Source organism: Triticum dicoccoides, chromosome 3B (genome assembly GCF_002162155.2).
Source record: "Triticum dicoccoides isolate Atlit2015 ecotype Zavitan chromosome 3B, WEW_v2.0, whole genome shotgun sequence".
In the NCBI taxonomy this organism is placed as follows: Eukaryota; Viridiplantae; Streptophyta; class Magnoliopsida; order Poales; family Poaceae; genus Triticum; species Triticum dicoccoides.
In genome coordinates, this window is record NC_041385.1 from 228,622,127 (window position 1) to 228,640,658 (window position 18,532).

The window sequence follows — 18,532 nt, forward strand, 5'->3', positions numbered from 1 at the left end:
CCATGTGAGGGAGTCCGGGATTAGGGGATCCTCGGACAGCCGGAGTATATACTTTGGTCGGACTGCTGGATTATGAAGATACAAGATTGAAGACTTCATCCCGTGTCCAGGTGGGACTCTCCTTTGCGTGCAAGGAAAGCTGGGCAATTCGGATATGTAGATCTCCTTCTCTGTAACCGACTCTGTGTAACGCTAGCCCCCTCCGGTGTCTATATAAACCGGAGGGTTTAGTCCATAGGACAATAACAATCATAATCATAGGCTAACTTCTAGGGTTTAGCCTCTATGATCTCGTGGTAGATCAACATTTGTAATACTCATATCATCAAGATCAATCAAGCAGGAAGTAGGGTATTACCTCCATCGAGAGGGACCGAACCTGGGTAAATATCGTGTCCCCCGCCTCCTGCTACCATTAGCGTTAGATGCACAGTTCGGGGCCCCCTACCCGAGATCCGCCGGTTTTGACACCGACATTGGTGCTTTCATTGAGAGTTACACTGTGTCGTCACGATAAGGCTTGATGGCTCCTTCAATCATCTTCAACGATGCGGTCAAGGGTGATTTTTCCTCCCCGGACAGATCTTCGTATTCGGCGGCTTCGTACTGCGGGCCAACTCGCTTAGCCATCTGGAGCAGATCGATAGCTATGCCCCTGGCCATTAGGTCAGGTTTGGAAGCTTGAACTATACTGCCGACATCCGCGGAGACTTGATCTTCGACGGATTCGAGCCCATGACAGGTGCGCTGAACAGTCACGACGAGCATGCCTTAGATCTGCCATCAGAGAGTGTTCGGGAGATCACGCCTGTGGCTGCCCCGGCCCTCACTCCGGAGCAGATCGTGCCATCCAAGGATGGGCGGATGGACCCCACCACGGAGGCTGCACACTCAGCGGCGATAGAGCCGAACACTGACTTCACCTCTTATGAGGCCGGTATCATCGGACCCTCGGACTCATCTCCGGCCACAGGCTCCAAACCGCGTGCATCCGTGCCTATCGAATCTGATTGGGCACCGATTATGGAGTTTACCTCCGGCGGATATCTTTCAGCACTCGCCCTTGGGCGACGTGCTAAATTCATTGAGGTCTCTCTCCTTGTCAGGAGACTCTTGGCCGAACTATGTCCGGCTGGAGTGGGAAGCGGATGACGAAGAAATTCGTTCCCCATCCACCACCCACTTTATAGCCACTATCAATGACTTAACCGACGTGCTTGACTTCAACTCCAAAGACATCGACGGTATGGACGACGATGCAGGAGAAGAATAGGAGCCATCGCCCTCAGGGCGCTGGACAACCACCTCATCATATGATATATACATGGTGGATACCCCCAAAGAAAGCAATGGCGATGAGGCAACAGAGGATAATCCCCTTGATAAGCAATCTAAGCACTGGCGTCATAGGCGCCGCTCTAAGCCCCGCTGTCGGTGTCAAAACCGGCGGATCTCAGGTAGGGGGTCCCGAACTATGCATCTAGGCAGATGGTAACAGGAGACAGGGGACACGATGTTTTTACCCAGGTTCGGGCCCTCACAGTTGAGGTAAAACCCTACTCCTGCTTGATTAATATTGATGATATGGGTAGTACAAGAGTAGATCTACCACGAGATCAAGGAGGCTAAACCCTAGAAGCTAGCCTATGGTATGATTGTTGTTCGTCCTATGGACTAAAACCCTCCGGTTTATATAGACACCGGAGAGGGTTAGGGTTACACAGAGTCGGTTACAATGGTAGGAGATCTACATATCCGTATCGCCAAGCTTGCCTTCCACGCCAAGGAAAGTCCCATCCGGACACGGGACTAAGTCTTCAATCTTGTAACTTCATAGTCTGGGAGTCCGGCCGATGGTGATAGTTCGGCTATCCGGACACCCCCTAGTCCAGGACTCCCTCAGTAGCCCCAGAACCAAGCTTCAATGACGATGACTCCGGCGCGCATATTGTCTTCGGCATTGCAAGGCGGGTTCTTCTCCAAATTCCATGTACTCGCCGAATGGTGTCCGGCTTCTTATAAATGTTGCGCTCCTTGGCTTCCACGTCCAATAATGGCCATCTTCCACGCGTCATACGAATGCAAAAAGCCAGGGTATTTTTACATTCCACCCCCTAGCTGCGCGAATGAGCCGCCTATAAAGAGAGGCGAGGATCCAGATCCGAATCACACCATCCTCCTCCCACGAGTATTCATCGGAGCGCTTCTGACCAAAAATCCACTCCATCATGGACAGTCAACGCGGCTCCTCCTCTCGCGCTCCCAGCCCTCAGCCAGGAGATTGGGGAAGATGCTTGGTCCCGCATAGTGAGCTAGTGATGCTCCAAGCTGAGGGATTTCTTCCCCCAGCCTTTATGGTTCTGGTTCGAGCCGGACTTGCCACCTACAAGGGCGGAAAGCAGGTGGAGAGTGTCCCCAATCCCTCCAAAGGAGAGCGGGTATGCTTCGTCCCTTATCTAATAAGAGGACACGAATTTCCCATACATCCGTTTCTCCGAGGGCTCCTGGAGTTCTATGGGCTCCAGCTTCACCATCTTACACCTGCCTCCATCCTGCACATCGCGGGCTTTGTGGCCCTTTGCGAGCTGTTCTTGGGCGTCGAGGCCCATTTTGCGCTGTGGAAGAGATTATTCTACCTCGTACCCCATTCTCATGAGGGGTCGATATATCAAGTGGGCGGAGAAGAACTATGGCGCATCGCCGGGACCAGATATCTATCCAGAAACCCGAATAAGGCGTCCGAAGACTGGCCTTCGAAATGGTTTTATATGGAAGACGCCCCGCTACCGGACCCAGTTCGGATCGGCCTCCCGGAGTTCAGCAACGCTCCCCTGAAGAAACGCCTGAGTTGGCGCCCGCGGAGCCCTCAACGGGAGAATGATAGGGATGTCGAATATCTGATGGGCCGAATAAGGTTATTGGCTCGTTCCGGATTGACCATGATTGGGGTCATGGCCACATGCATTATGCAAGGGGTGCACCCGCTCCAGTATAGGGGCCACCCCATGTGGGATTTCAACGGGGAGGATGATGCCACCCGTCATGGCCGCAAGGGGCCGGGATCGGTCGCCGATCTGGTGAAGATCCTTTCCGGCCTGTACAAAGGGGAGAAGGAGGACTTCCTCCGTGCTAGTCCATTGAATGGATTTTCCATGAACAACCCTCGAAGCTGGGTAAGCGGACGTTTGTCTAGCCGATCCATATTCCCAAAGTTAAGTGTCTCAATTTGTGATTTTAACGCAGGAACTGCGTCGGGCCGTAGAGGATATACACAGCCTGGCTCCACAACCCGAGGATCCAGAACGATCCCTCGATCCGGCCTCCGAAGAGGATCCGGACATAAAGTTGGAGCTGATCGATGGGGTGTTCCACCAACTTAGCATCGACAATGCTTTGGTCGCCATTACGGCCGACTACCCTGGAATATCTCCGGTTTCCCAGGTAACTGTGACCGGAGTCCTGATACCATTACTCATCCATGCTTCTGACCACCATATACCAATGGTGTTCCGCAGGAGGTGCCTTCGAGGCGGGAAGCCGAACCCACGGCGGCTGGCCAACAAGGGGCAGCTCGGCCCAGTAGGCGGAAAAGAAGTGCGGCGCGGATCGAGACGTCGCCGCAACGGTATGGCGCGCCACCACGTTTCCAGGAAAGATTCCTGGAAGGCATATTAACGCTCGTGGTTTTTTCAGGAGAAAGAGCGCTTGCTGGACTGTGTCCGGGGAGATTGCCAATCAAGCCTCCGCCAGCCAGGCTCCAACGCCAGGTCCGGAGGGGGAGGCGAACGCAAGGCGCGCGTTGGGTGCTCCTCCAATGGAGGATGCCGACCGGTTGTCCGCCACCAGATCTGAGGTGGAGAGCGCCATGAATCACAAGCGCTGCCAGACAGTTCTTCGTGACACATGCTTCTCCCCAGAGGCGTTAAATGCCTTTAATTCGGGAGATGCGCACCTCCGTGCCGCTCAAGATGGTCTAGCCAGAGCCACAGAGCAGTATATGAAAGACATACGGGTGAGGAATTTTGACAGTTATATATGCCAGTAGCCCCCGAGACTTAAAATAGTTAGAATAACTGATTTAAGGATCATTTGTTATGCAGGATCTTACAGAGAAGAATACCCACCTGTCCCAGGAGCTTCAAGAGTGCAAGGCCCAACTTGAGGCTGCACTAGCCGCCACGGGAGGAGACACAGAGACCCCCTCCGGTAATATATACTTTCGAAAGAGAAGTAGTTTGTGAAGTGCGGCGTGTGCATGGGTCTGACAAGAATACTGCAGATGGTGCCGGACTAGATCCGGACAGGCAGCAGCTACTACGCCAGCTAAAGGCCGGCGAGAAGGTTCTTACAAGGGTGCGGCAGGAGAAAAATAACCTCCAAGATGCTAACAGCTAGGCGAGGAACTAAAAGATGTTCGGGTCCAGCTGTCTTACTCCGTGAAGGAGAATCAGCGGCTTCGTCGCGGCATTTATAGTAAGTGCTTGAACGAACTTTTGAAAAGAAGAGTTCGGCGAGGAAGTCGATTAACAGGAATATGTCTGTAGGTATGCTCACAGGTCGTCCTGCAGAGGAAATGCCCGGTTCAATGGGTGACCTACTTCCCGAGCTGCTGCAACTGCACGAACGAGTTCGGTAGGTGATGAGTGGCGTCGCCCAGGCCTTATGGCCGTCCGTCTCCCTACCCGAAGGTCTTGGAGGGCTTGCAGAGAAGCTTCAGGGAGCACGGCGGCGCTTCCGTCTGTGGAAGATATCGGCCTGTCGTCAAGGCGCCAGGGAGGCCTGGGCCATGGTGAAGACGCGATACACGAAGGCCGACCCGAACCACATGGCCGAGGTCGAACCTGTGGGGCCCGATGGGAAGGAGGTCCCTGTGAGCTTAATGTACGGCCAAGTAGAGTTGGCCGCAAAGTATTCCCAGTGGGATTGTAAACTAGACAGCCTGTTAGATGGTATTGAAGAGGAATACAATCAGTCAATTTGACTATGTAGTTTAAAATGACATGTAAAATGCCTTCTAGCCGGATTGTAGATCGTTTGTCATTGCGGACCTTTTCGCTTCAACCTCGGGACCCGACAGTCCGGAGTGTGTCCGAATACCCTCGCAGTTATAAAAAAACCGGGACATGCGTGGAGACCAGGCGTAGGGGTCATTAGTGCTTTATCAGACAAGTGCCCAACTAGTTATGTTATATTACATGGTTCGTAAGAAACATCTTCCAGTGAGAATAGTTCCGTTAGGGGTTCCTTTCCCTGGGAGGCATGCCCTAAAGTGCATGTCCGGACTGCGAAAAAAGCAGGAAAGCATCTGGGGGCAGATAAATAAATGGGTAAGAAATCATCTTTCAATTCACCGACCGAATATTCCCTTAAGAACGCTAGCTTTCGGCTTCACCCAGTCTGAGGTACACATCCGGCTGACCCGGCAATAACAATTGCAGAGGTGCTCCCTTTACCTCCTAGCCGAACAATCGAGAACGTAGGGGTAAGCACAGGAGCCAGGCAACCCAGCTTGGCCAAAACTTAAGTCATATCGACGCATATAATGGTGAATAAAAGGTACATGCGGAAGTGTGGCACATGTGTTGGGTATAAAGCCTGTATAAATAAGCTTATGTTAAAGAAGCCCCTAGGTATAATGAGTGCGAGTAGCACGTCAAGTGTGTGCGAACAATGCGCAGACGAGCTTCCAAAGGCTTTAAGAAAAAAAAGGAGGGAGAAAGAGAGAAATAAAAGACAGTTAAGTATAAAATGTAGATGGAGGAAGGAGACGAACTCAGAGTCCGGCGCTAGGTGTAGAATCTTCGAAGACGGGCCACGTTCCATGGGTTCGGCTCGAGTCGGTTATCCGATGCGTTTCGCAGACGGTATGCTCCGCCGATCAGGACTTGGTCGATGATGAAGGGACCTTCCCATTTGGGCTTGAGTTTGTCCTTTTTCTTGTCCGGCAGGCGTAGAACTAGTTCACCAACATTGTAAGTTTTGGCCCGTGCTTCTCTGCTTTGATATATTCGAGCCTGCTGTTGATAGAATGCGGAACGAGCTTTTGCCACGTCGCGCTCCTCCTCTAAGGCATCCAAACTGTCCTGCCGATCCAGCTCGGCTTCTCTTTCTTCGTACATGCGCACGCGAGGTGAGTCATGAATTATGTCGCAGGGCAAAACTGCCTCTGCGCCGTACACCATAAAAAATGGTGTGAATCCGGTAGTGCGATTCGGCGTGGTCCGCAACCCCCAGAGTACGGAGTCGAGCTCCTCTACCCAGTGCGTGTTAGATTCCTTGAGGGACCGCACTAGTCTGGGTTTAATGCCGCTCATGATTAGACCATTTGCTCGCTCGACTTGACCGTTAGTTTGAGGGTGATAGACTGAAGCGTAGTCGAGCTTGATGCCCATGTTTTTGCACCAGAGGTTAACCTCGTCGGCCGTGAAGTTTGTGCCGTTATCAGTGACGATGCTATGGGGGACACTGTAACGGTGTACTACCCCTGATATGAAGTCTATCACGGGTCCGGATTCAGCCGTCTTAACTGGCTTGGCCTATATCCATTTGGTGAATTTATCACCAATAGGTATTTTTGCTTGTGGGTTCCTCCTTTAAGGGGTCCAACCATGTCAAGCCCCAGACCGCGAACGGCCAGGTGATGGGTATAGTTTTCAGGGCGGTGGGTGGCATGTGGCTTTGATTAGCAAAGAGCTGGCAACCGACGCATCGTTGGACTAAATCCTGAGCGTCTGTCCGGGCCGTTGGCCAATAAAATCCTGTACGGAAGGCCTTGCTTACAAGGGCCCGAGCTGCGGCGTGGTGCCCACTGAGTCCGGCATGAATTTCAGCCAGAAGATTTCGCCCTTCCTCTTCGGAGATACACCTTGAAGGACTCCGGTTGTGCTTTTCTTATAGAGCTCTCCCTCATGGACTTTATAGGCTTTAGATCGCCGTACTATGCAGTGGGCCTCGTTTTGGTCCTCAGGGAGTTCCTGCCTAGTTAAGTAAGCTAGGAATGGCTCGGTCCACGGGGCAATGACTGCCATTATTTCGTGGGCTAAAGGTGTTGTTTCATTGGCAAAACCGCCGATTGTGTCAGAATGTGCGGTGTCGGGCAGTGCGGTTGGGTCCGGATTGTTGTTTCCGGACTCCCCTTCCCATAGTATGGATGGCTTGAAAGCCGTTCCAGGAAGATGTTGGGAGGGACGGCATCGCGCTTTGCGCCGATGCATGCCAATACGTCCGCCGCTTGATTATTATCCCGGGCTATATGGTGAAATTCGAGCCCTTCAAACCGATCTAACATTTTCAGAACGGTGTTACAGTAAGCTGTCATTTTTGGATCCTTGGCGTCGAAGTCTCCATTTATTTGGGATATCGCGAGGTTCGAATCCCCTCGCACCTCTAGGCGTTTAATGCCCATGGAGACCGCCATCCGGAGGCCATGTAGAAGGGCCTCGTATTCGGCTGCGTTGTTGGAGTCCGTGTACATTATCTGGAGTACATATTGGACTGTGTCTCCGGTTGGGGACGTCAGGATGACGCCAGCCCCCAGGCCGGCCAACATTTTGGAGCCGTCGAAGTGCATGATCCAATTAGAATATGCGCCGTACTCTTTAGGGAGTTCGGCTTCAGTCCATTCGGCGATGAAGTCGGCCAAAACTTGCGACTTGATAGCTCGCCGTGGTTTATAGGTTATGTCGAATGGTAGGAGATCGATGGCCCATTTTGCAATCCTGCCGGTCGCGTCGCGGTTGTTTATAATGTCATTGAGAGGTACTTCGGAGGCTACTGTTATCGAACACTCTTGAAAGTAGTGTCGGAGCTTCCGGGATGCCATGAACACTGCCTACACTATCTTTTAATAATGTGGATACTGGGACTTGCATGGAGTTAGGACAGTGGATACGTAGTACACTGGTTTTTGAAGAGGGAACTTGTGTCCGTCCGTTTCTCGTTCGACGACGAGCACTGCGCTTACCACTTGATGTGTTGCCGCGATATATAATAGCATTGGTTCACCCAAGTTGGGTGCGGCCAGGACCGGATTTGTTGCCAATATGGCCTTTATTTCTTCGAGTCCGGCCATGGCGGCATCCGTCCACTCGAAGTGTTCGGTGCGCCGGAGGAGGCGATAAAGGGGTAATGCCTTTTCTCCTAAGCGGGAGATGAAGCGGCTTAGAGCTGACACGCATCCAGTCAATTTTTGTATTTGCTTGAGGTCTTTTGGGATATCCAATTGTGACAGAGCTCGGATCTTGGCTGGGTTTGCTTCAATTCCTCTACCGGATACAACGAAGCCCAAGAGCTTTCCGGCTGGTACGCCGAAAACGCATTTTTCCGGGTTGAGCTTAATGTCATATGCTCAGAGATTGTCGAATGTGATCCTCAAGTCGTCTACTAGAGTTTCGATGTGTTTGGATTTGACGACCACATCGTCTATGTATGCCTCCACTGTTTTGCCGATCTGGTTTGCCAGACATGTCTGAATCATGCGCTGGTATGTTGCGCTGGCGTTTTTGAGCCCAAAGGGCATTGTGTTGAAGCAGAATGGTCCGTATGGAGTAATGAATGCCGTTGCGGCTTGGTCTGGCTCCGCCATCTTAATTTGATGGTAGCCGGAGTATGCGTCGAGGAAGCACAATGAATCGTGCCCTGCGGTAGCGTCGATAATTTGATCGATGCGGGGAAGGGGGAAGGGATCCTTTGGGCAAGCCTTGTTAAGGTCCTTGAAATCGACACATAGGCGCCAGGATTTGTCCTTCTTTGGTACCATTACCAGGTTTGCTAGCCAGTCCGGATGTTTTATATCTCTGATGAATCCGGCTTCTAATAGTTTGGCTAGCTCCTCTCCCATTGCCTGTCTTTTGGGTTCGGAAAATCGCCGAAGAGCCTATTTGACTGGCTTGAATCCTTTTAGGATATTTAGGTTGTGCTTTGCCAGCCGGCGTGGGATTCCTGGCATGTCTGAAGGGTGCCAGGCAAAAATATCCCAATTTTCCCGTAGGAATTCTCGTAGTCCGGCGTCTTCATCAGGGTTTAATTGTGCCCCAATGGAGGCCGTCTTTGTAGGGTCCGTTGGATGGACTTGGAATTTGACTATTTCGTCCGCTGACTTAAAAGAGGTGGACTTGGATCTTTTGTCAAGTATGACATCGTCCCTGTTCACCGTGGAGCGCAGCGCTGTGAGTTCCTCGGTCGCTAGGGCTTCAGATAGCGCCTCTAAGGCTAGTGCGGCTGTCTTATTTTCGGCGTGGAGCGCTACATCCGGATCACTGGCAAGGGTGATGATTCCGTTAGGCCCGGGCATTTTGAGCTTTGTACCCGTAATGGGGTATAGCTTGAAAAATTGTGAATGCCTCTCGTCCTAATAAAGCGTGGTATCCGCTGCTGAACGGGGCCACATGGAACGTGATCTCCTCGGACCTGTAGTTGTCCGGCGAGCCGTGATTTTCCCTGTGCAGCAAGCTTCCCGACTAGGGATTATCCCTCTGAAGGTTGTGTTGCTTCGCTCAATGCGGCTCCAGTCTACTTCCATTTTTCGAAGGGTTTCCTCGTAGATGAGGTTTAATCCGCTGCCGCCATCCATGAGTACCTTAGTAAGGCGAAAGCCGTCCACTATTGGACTGAGGACCAATGCGGCTGGTGCTCGGGCTGTTCGGAATTTAGGTTCGTCACTTGCGTTAAAGGTAATAGCCGTGTCACTCCATGGATTTATTGTTGCTACTTGGTAGACTTCGGCAAGGCTACGGTGTCACATCCCTAGCTTCTGGCATTGCACTAGGCTAACTTCATGTGTGCATCATGTTTAAACTTTGAAAGCAACTTGAAATGGGGATGTCCAAACCCTAGTACCAAATGGAATTCAAATAGGTTCAACCTAAAAATATTTTCAGTGAATCCAAATGGCTTTCAAAAAATTTCATCATTTCTGGAAAATGCTAGAAACCATAAACAGAGGTGTTGCACATTTTTCCATGACATATTTGGTCACTGAATTAAATCATATGTACTTTGCATTTGGGCATTTAAATGCTAGTAAATATTTTAAATGCTCAAATAATTCTGGAAATAAGTGTGGGCTGTTGGAATTAATCTAAACAGAGCCTATGATTATTTTCAGGATTTTTGAAGGTGTGTAACTATTTTTAATAAAGCCACAAAATTAAAGAAAATAGAAAACAAAACAGAAAATATAAAATAGAGCAGAAGGACTTACCTGCACCCACCTGCGGCCCGCTACTGTAGCTTGCTGGCAGCCCAGCTGGCGGCCCAGCCCACCAGCGCCCCCCCTTGTCATCTTCCTCCTCTGCCAGGAGGACAACCAGGTGCGTGGCGAGCGCCGACGCTGCCCCGGCCACCTCCTGCTTCCCCGACCCCTCCTAGCGATGCCACGACGACGCCCCGTGTCCCCTCGCTCCTCTCCCTCACTCGCTGCACCCTCTCCCCTCCCCTGTCTCTCTCACGCGCGTCCACCGAGCGCGGTCGTCGACGCCGACCGCCGTACGTGCAGCCACGGCCATCCCCGAGCCGCCCCGAGCTATCCTCGAGGTCCGCCACCTCGTTCCCTACCTCCTCACCGAGCCACGCGACCGGAAGGGCCCCGAAGCGCCGCCCCGATGCTTCTCTCCTCCTCGGCTGCCGGAGATCCGCCTCGCCGCCCCGCTCAACTCCGGCTGCCCTCGAGCCCACTGACCCTTCAAACGGACTCACGGTGAGCCCCTGAGTCGTTTCCCCCTGCTCCCCTGGTCGCTTTCCACCTCTAAGTCATAGCCCTGTCGTGGCCGAGAGCTCCGGCGCCGCTGCAAGCTCGTTTCCGGCGAGCTCCGGCCACCACAGCCGCTGCCGCTCGCCCAGTTGGATGCGGCGCACCTTCAGCTATCCGTAGACGCAAACCACGCACAAAGCGGAGCCCCGTAGCAGTTTTCCGGTGAGTTTCCGCCGCGCCTTGAGGTCGCCGCCGGCAAAACTCCGGCGGGCTAACGTGGTTGCTTGGTTAGGTGTTAATCACCACTAATTCCTCTAATAGTCACTGACGTGTGGGCCCGGCCCCTGCTAACTTTTGGTTAAATTAATAACTAATCTTAGTTAAGCCACTGACTCACTGACATGCGGGCCGGCCCGACTAATTAAACTAGGTTAAGTTTAATTTATATTAGGATTAGCCACAATCACTGACTTGTGGGTCCCGGCCGTCAGGTTTGACCTGGACCCGGCCTGTTGACCTGCTGATGTCACACCTACATCATGCTGACACAGTTAACCTTTTCTGGATTTATTTTTATCCAGGAAATTCCAGAAAATAGTATAAACTTCTAAAATTCATATAAATTCAACTGTAACTCAGAATTAAATAATTTATATATGAAAAATTATCAGAAAAATCCAATCTATCCATCTGCACTGGTTTCATACATGGTAAAGCAATTTAAACCTGCTGATTATATCAAAACATGAAAATGCACTTTATAACTTCATAGGTTGAGTTTGAACTTGAACCTTGGGTTCAAAATAGCTCAAACTCATCTGGTTGTAGTTGCATTAGGCCAACACACTCATATTGCCATGTCATGATCATGCATCATATTGTGCATTGCATTGATTGTGTTTCCTTTTCTGCTGCCGGAACTTGTCCCCTCTCGATAGACGTGGTTCCAGCGATGTGATCGATGACACCGATGAAGAACTATACTATCTTCAGAAGTGCCAGGCAAGAAAAACCGCCTTGTTCATTCTGATACAATCCCACTCTCTCGCTCCTGCTCTCTTTTACTGCATTAGGACAACAACGTTTCAACAGTTATGTGCTGCGGTAGCTGAACCCCTTTATCCTCTGCATGACCTGTCATTGCCACAATAAATAGATGAAACCCACTAGCATGAGTAGGAGTTGTTTGAGCCCTGTTGTACCTACTCATTCATGCTAGTTTGTCATGCCTGCTACTGCTTAGAGTTGAGTCAGGTCTGATTCATCGGGGATGAATTGGAGGTGTGTGAACATGTCCTACTGTGTGTGAGCTAAGTGTGTGAACACGATTTGGTAAAGGTAGCGGTGAGAGGCCATGTAGGAGTACATGGTGGGTTGTCTCATTGTAGCCGTCCTCAGGAACTGAGTTCTGTGTTTGTGATCCATGAACAGTTACTACCACACATTGCGCTCCGGGCGCTCCAAGCTCTCTCGACTTATTAATCAACCTGATCTCTGTCCAGGAGGTGCAACTAGTTTCTGGTGTTTGTAGGTAGTGTTAGTAGTCTACCAAGTGGCACCCAGTACAGGTGGGCTTGGGACAGACTAGGCACAGTGGCCCGGTGTACCAAGTGGCAACCGGTTGGTGGGCTTGGGAACCCTGCTCACATCGTTTGGGGCCGTGAGCGACACCCCGGCCGGATCTCCTTGCGGATGGAACCCGAATAGGCGATAAACCTGGACGAGAGACTTGTGTGGTTAGTCAGGTCGTGGCCGACTCCCTCGCCAGGCTTCCGCTTGAAGGTTGCCGAGATACACGAGGTGTACATGGCGGTAAGTGGCGAGAGCGTGTGTGAAGAAGTACACCCCTGCAGGGTTAACATTATCTATTCGAATAGCCGTGTCCGCGGAAAAGGACTTCTGGGTTGCCTGTACAGTTCATAGACAAGTGAAAGTGGATACTCTAAAATACGCAAGATAAGCGTGAGTGCTATGGATGTCGTTCTCGTAGGGAGACGAGAGCGGATCCATAGTGGTGTATTAATATGGTGAATATGTGGACTCGTGTGCGCCACCTCAAAAGAGTTACTTGCAGTCGTAGTTCAGGATAGCCACCGAGTCAAAGCTGGCTTGCTGCAGTTAAACCCCACCATCCCTTTGTTGATAATGATGCATATGTAGTTAGTTCTGATATAAGTCTTGCTGGGTACATTTGTACTCATGTTTGCCTATTTTATGTTTTTGCAGAGAGACTCCGGTCTCGCTAGTAGTTCTGCGTGGACTTCGATGTTTAGCTTGTTACCTCAGCTACGATCTTGTGCCCTCGGCAGGATCTGGTAGATAGTCAGGCTTCTAAGCCTTTTTCATTTGTAGATGTCTGTAATCATACATGTTAAGCTTCCGCATGCGCTTTGATTTGTATGCTCTGAATGTTGGGTGATGAGACCTATGTTTGTAATATCTCGCTCCTCGGAGCCTAATGAATAAATACTTGAGTCGTAGAGTCATGTTGTGATGCCATGTTGTATTTGCACCTATCGAGCATATTGTGTGTATGTTATTGAAATTCTTGGTATGTGTGGGATCTGACTATCTAGTTGTTTATCCTTAGTAGCCTCTCTTACCGGGAAATGTCTCCTAGTGCTTCCACTGAGCCATTGTAGCTTGCTACTGCTCCGGAACACTTAGGCTGGCCGGCATGTGTCCTTCTTCGTTCCTGTGTCTGTCCCTTCGGGGAAATGTCACGCGATGAATACCGGAGTCCAGTTAGCCCGCTACAGCCCGGTTCACCGGAGTCCTGCTAGCCCAGTGCTACAGCCTGGATTCACTCGCTGATGACCGACACGTTCGATGCTGGGTCATGGATGCCTGTCCCTGTAAGTTTGTGCCACTTTGGGTTTATGACTAGCCATGTCAGCTCGGGCTCCTTATCATATGGATGCTAGCGACACTATCATATATGTGTGCCAAAAGGCGCAAACGGTCCCGGGCAAAGGTAAGGCGACACCCGTGGGAATACCGTGCGTGAGGCCGCAAAGTGATATGAGGTGTTACATGCTAGATCGATGTGGCATTGAGTCGGGGTCCTGACAGCTTTGGTATCAGAGCTTGACTGCCTGTAGGATTACCAAGCCAAACTGGTCGAAGTTGAGTCTAGAAATGCTTTAGTTATATGTAGGGGAATTGATTGTGGGATGGGAACGTAAGGCTCTTTTTACTCCTTTACCTCATGCCCTTCTGATCTGAGTCATCTTATCTTCCTACGGGGTTAAGGAACTAGGCCTTCTCCTCTTTCTATCAGGATCACGTGTTACTAATCCGTAGACTTATAGGATTGATGGATTTAAGCTGCAGTTCAGTTCCTACTACTTTCGTATGTTAACTGTTGATCTCGAAACCTTGATGTTGTGCTTCTGAGTGGCTATGCCACCATTTTGGAGAATGTCTCAAATCTTTTTGAGCATTTACAACCGTTATGCTGTCTGAGTCATCCCAGGTTTCTAAATAGTCTGAAGCATTTGCAAATCCCTTCCTCCCGTTCCTGATGTCCTTTTGGGCCAGATTAAGCACACTAATCGGTGAGTTGAGGTACTCTATTGCCTCGACATATATGTTGGAGCTGGTATTATGACCCTAGGTGTCTTAGAGGATCGCCAGGTAATCTAGCCATGTTTTGTGTTCCCAGTGTGATGATTCTGGTCTTCATTCTCGAAAGCATCCCGTGATGCAATTTAGTAGTAGGTATTCTACTCCCTGGGTTTTGAAGCCCGAGATTCACCCTACTTACCTCGTGTTGATAGTGTTGCTATTTCCTTTAGGATATTAGTAACCTTTGCGATAGTTCTCGAGGTCCGTGGTATATCGTTCTTCCAAATACCATGAACCATTCTTGGCAGGAGTTCTTTTGAACCAAAAGATCACAACCAGAGTGCTCTTGATGAGTTCTCCATCCTATATTGTGAATCTGCCAGTTCTACCTTTCTGCACGGGTTATCCGGAAGAAATATGTTGAACTCGTTCGACATGCTAATCTATGCACCCACAACTCAGAAAATCGTATGTTCCTTTGAGTTGTTCCCCCTTAAGATATATTCCGACCTTCATCTATCAATTGATAGTCAAGAGTATGCGTGCATTCGTTCGTCGATTCCTATTACTCTTGTGGTCCGTCAAGCCATTCTATTCAAGAATGACTAGGGGAAACAAACTCCAGTACCTCATCCATTTCTAGGATTGGGTCAAAGCAATTGTATTCCGCGGATCAAATGCCAAACCAGCTTTTGCTCTGCTGTACCTTGGAGTCTTACCATCTTTATGTCAAGAGTGTCATGAGAATTGCACCACCTCTTATGAATTCTTGACGTAGTGATACTTCTCGCCATCATTATTCATTCCTCGGTTTCGTGTTGTCGCAACCGGAATGTCGACAAGTGAATCGTGATGCGTGAAATCTATACTCCTAGCAACTCCGTTGCTTGGTAGCTAAAGGACAATAACTTCATTCTTAGCGTGTTGGTTCTTGAATCACCATTCTAAGATTAATCGTGCTACCTAGTCCTTATTTCCGGTGCACCTCTCGATCAATGAGTTAGGGCTATGCCAATCCCTTGGTTATTTGATCATATCGTCTTGCCCTGAAAAGCAAGATTGTTCTCGAGCTTAGTAACATATTGGTGGTTCGTGATTTTCTGAATATCTTCTCGGAAGTATCACCAGGTCGTCACTTGACCGCTATGTTGAGTTCATGAGCAAGTTGGTTGCTTGTAACCACCCCTTCTCCAAGAATCCGTGTTGGGTACCCCTGAGCTAGTTGGTTAAGCTGAACAACAACTTGGAGAGTTGGAAGATAAAAGCTTGTCCGACTTAGTTCATTTCCAAAGGGATATCCTTGTGCGTGTGTGTTGAAGAAAAATGATATCTCCATCCATTGGTCCTCGTGATCAGTTGTTGGATCTATTACCTTGTTAAAACTTTGACTTGAGTATGGGCTATCGTCAAGTCAAATCAGAACCAACGATGTGCGTAATGTTGTCTTACTTGTGGTTGATTCCTCGAGCATACACCATTACATCTTATGGTCTGACCAATACTATCACATTGTTCGCATAATGGTGGAAGTCCAGTGATATGGAAATTCCGATGAGTTGCTGTTGAGCCCATTAGCAGTATTTTTATATCCTCCATGATTTTGTTGAACATTAAGCTAGTGTTGGAAACTTTTGAGAGAATTTTCTTCATACTATCTCATGGAGGATATGTTTGGATGAAAGAAGTGACTTTCTTTAATTCCCGTGCACTTGTTGTAAGTTGCCGCCGTGAGTTCGAGAAAGATTGTTTTTGTTTTCTCTGGTACCATCCCAAGTCAGTTATGCATGTGCGAATGTATTCTATGGTTTGGTACATTAATTACCTCCACTCCATATGTATTCCCTAGCACACCAAGCCACTGACTGATTTGTTCCAGGAGAAGGAGTTCCTTTTAAGAGCTAACCCGGGCTTAATCAAGGACTTCGATATCCTCGATGATGGTTCCCCACCTGAACTCGGTAGCGTTTAACTATAAGACTACTATGTGGCCATGTTTGTCTGTGACAGCGTGTTCACATGTGTGTAGCAGAACCAGCTCATGTTTTGGAGCTTGCTATCGTATTTCATTTCCCGAGAATTTCGCAACATCATCTCATTGATTTGTGTTGCAAACTCTCATTTTTCTTTCTAAAATCGATGAGTCTGGATTGTTCTGACACCAACCAGATCTGAATCTCAGGCAGATATGATGGTTGGAGAATTTTTCCAAGAACTATAATATTGGTCTCTCTGTAACCGGTAAAGAGGATGTCGTGGCCAACACGTCCAGCCGGAAGACCTATTACTGTAGTATCTTGATTGAGGAAGTTGGCCACCTCCCCATAAGGATTTCACAGGATACTATTTCCGTAGTTATTCCTTATGGATTCTTGTGCTCCCGAAGTCCGACCTTTACTTGATGTTCTACGTATCAAACCATTTTAATAAATGGGTTGCACTAGCACATCAAGGAGAACATTAAAAGCAGAGTGCTAAATGTCTCTCGGTCGATCATTCAGATTTCGTCCCTTGGCCTCGCTAAGGTGAAATCCGAGAAGGTGTTATCTTCGTTTGCATCTGCATTATCCATCACTGTTCATCATGGTAGTACGTGGTGTTGCCAGGATCCTTGACACGGATATTGGTAAAACCTTGATGAATATGGAAATGCTCAAGTTCTTGAGAGCACGCACAAGCGCTAGGTGTTATCATCAGCACTAACTGGGATTGCTCCTAGTTTCTTCGGTTATGCTAAAACTTTTCAAACAGTGGACTCACTATCTACTGTTGAGCTTTTCCCCAGTTACTAAAATCATCCTTTGTGTTGATTTCAACAAGGTAATCCACATTATCCATTCTAATCCGGGTATGCCATTCTACCGAACCCCCCCAAACGATCGCTCGAGATTTGCCCTAGTCTGGTATGGAGAGTCTCAATGATCTCTATATCAAAGGTAATTCTTTTTTCCACTTAAGGTAATAATCTACGAATCACCCCCCTCCAGGATGTCCCGCTGTGGCATCATGGCAACTCAACTCCCCGCTACGTTGACAACCGTTCACCACCCTTTTAAGCGTGGAATTGTTGTCTACCTAGTGAACCCTCGTCATTTGTTCCACTCCATCCCTCTAGATGTGTGTTTCGTGTCTCAGCTCGAGTGATGTTGCTTTGTCTCATTCCACGGGTTGATCGTAAGTTGTTCGATCTTTGAGAAGATCGATCCTTCTAGAGTCTCCTTCTCCTCTCGTTGTCATGTTGGCTGGAGTTCTCAGAGCAAGACGACAAGACAAAGATGGTGATTGAATCAACGTTCATTTGAAGTGCAACCTAGATCGCGAAGATTGCGTTAGTTGCGTTTCCCCTTCATCTTACCCTACGCCTGAATCTCGGGACGAGATTCTTGTTTAGTAGGGGTGAGTTGTCACATCCCTAGCTTCTGGCATTGCACTAGGCTAACTTCATGTGTGCATCATGTTTAAACTTTGAAAGCAACTTGAAATGGGGATGTCCAAACCCTAGTACCAAATGGAATTCAAATAGGTTCAACCTAATTTTTTTTTCGGTGAATCCAAATGGCTTTCAAAAATGTTCAACATTTCTGGAAAATGCTAGAAACCATAAACAGAGGTGTTGCACATTTTTCCATGACATATTTGGTCACTGAATAAAACCATATGTACTTTGCATTTGGGCATTTAAATGCTAGTAAATATTTTAAATGCTCAAATAATTCTGGAAATAAGTGTGGGCTGTTGGAATTAATCTAAACAGAGCCTATGATTATTTTCAGGATTTTTGAAGGTGTGTAACTATTTTTAATAAAGCCACAAAATTAAAGAAAATAGAAAACAAAACAGAAAATATAAAATAGAGCAGAAGAACTTACCTGCACCCACCTGCGGCCCGCTACTGTAGCTTGCTGGCAGCCCAGCTGGCGGCCCAGCCCACCAGCGCCCCCCCCCCTTGTCATCTTCCTCCTCTGCCAGGAGGACAACCAGGTGCGTGGCGAGCGCCGACGCTGCCCCGGCCACCTCCTGCTTCCCCGACCCCTCCTAGCGATGCCACGACGACGCCCCGTGTCCCCTCGCTCCTCTCCCTCACTCGCTGCACCCTCTCCCCTCCCCTGTCTCTCTCACGCGCGTCCACCGACTGCGGTCGTCGACGCCGACCGTCGTACGCGCAGCCACGGCCATCCCCGAGCCGCCCCGAGCTATCCTCGAGCTCCGCCACCTCGTTCCCTACCTCCTCACCGAGCCACGCGACCGGAAGGGCCCCGAAGCGCCGCCCCGATGCTT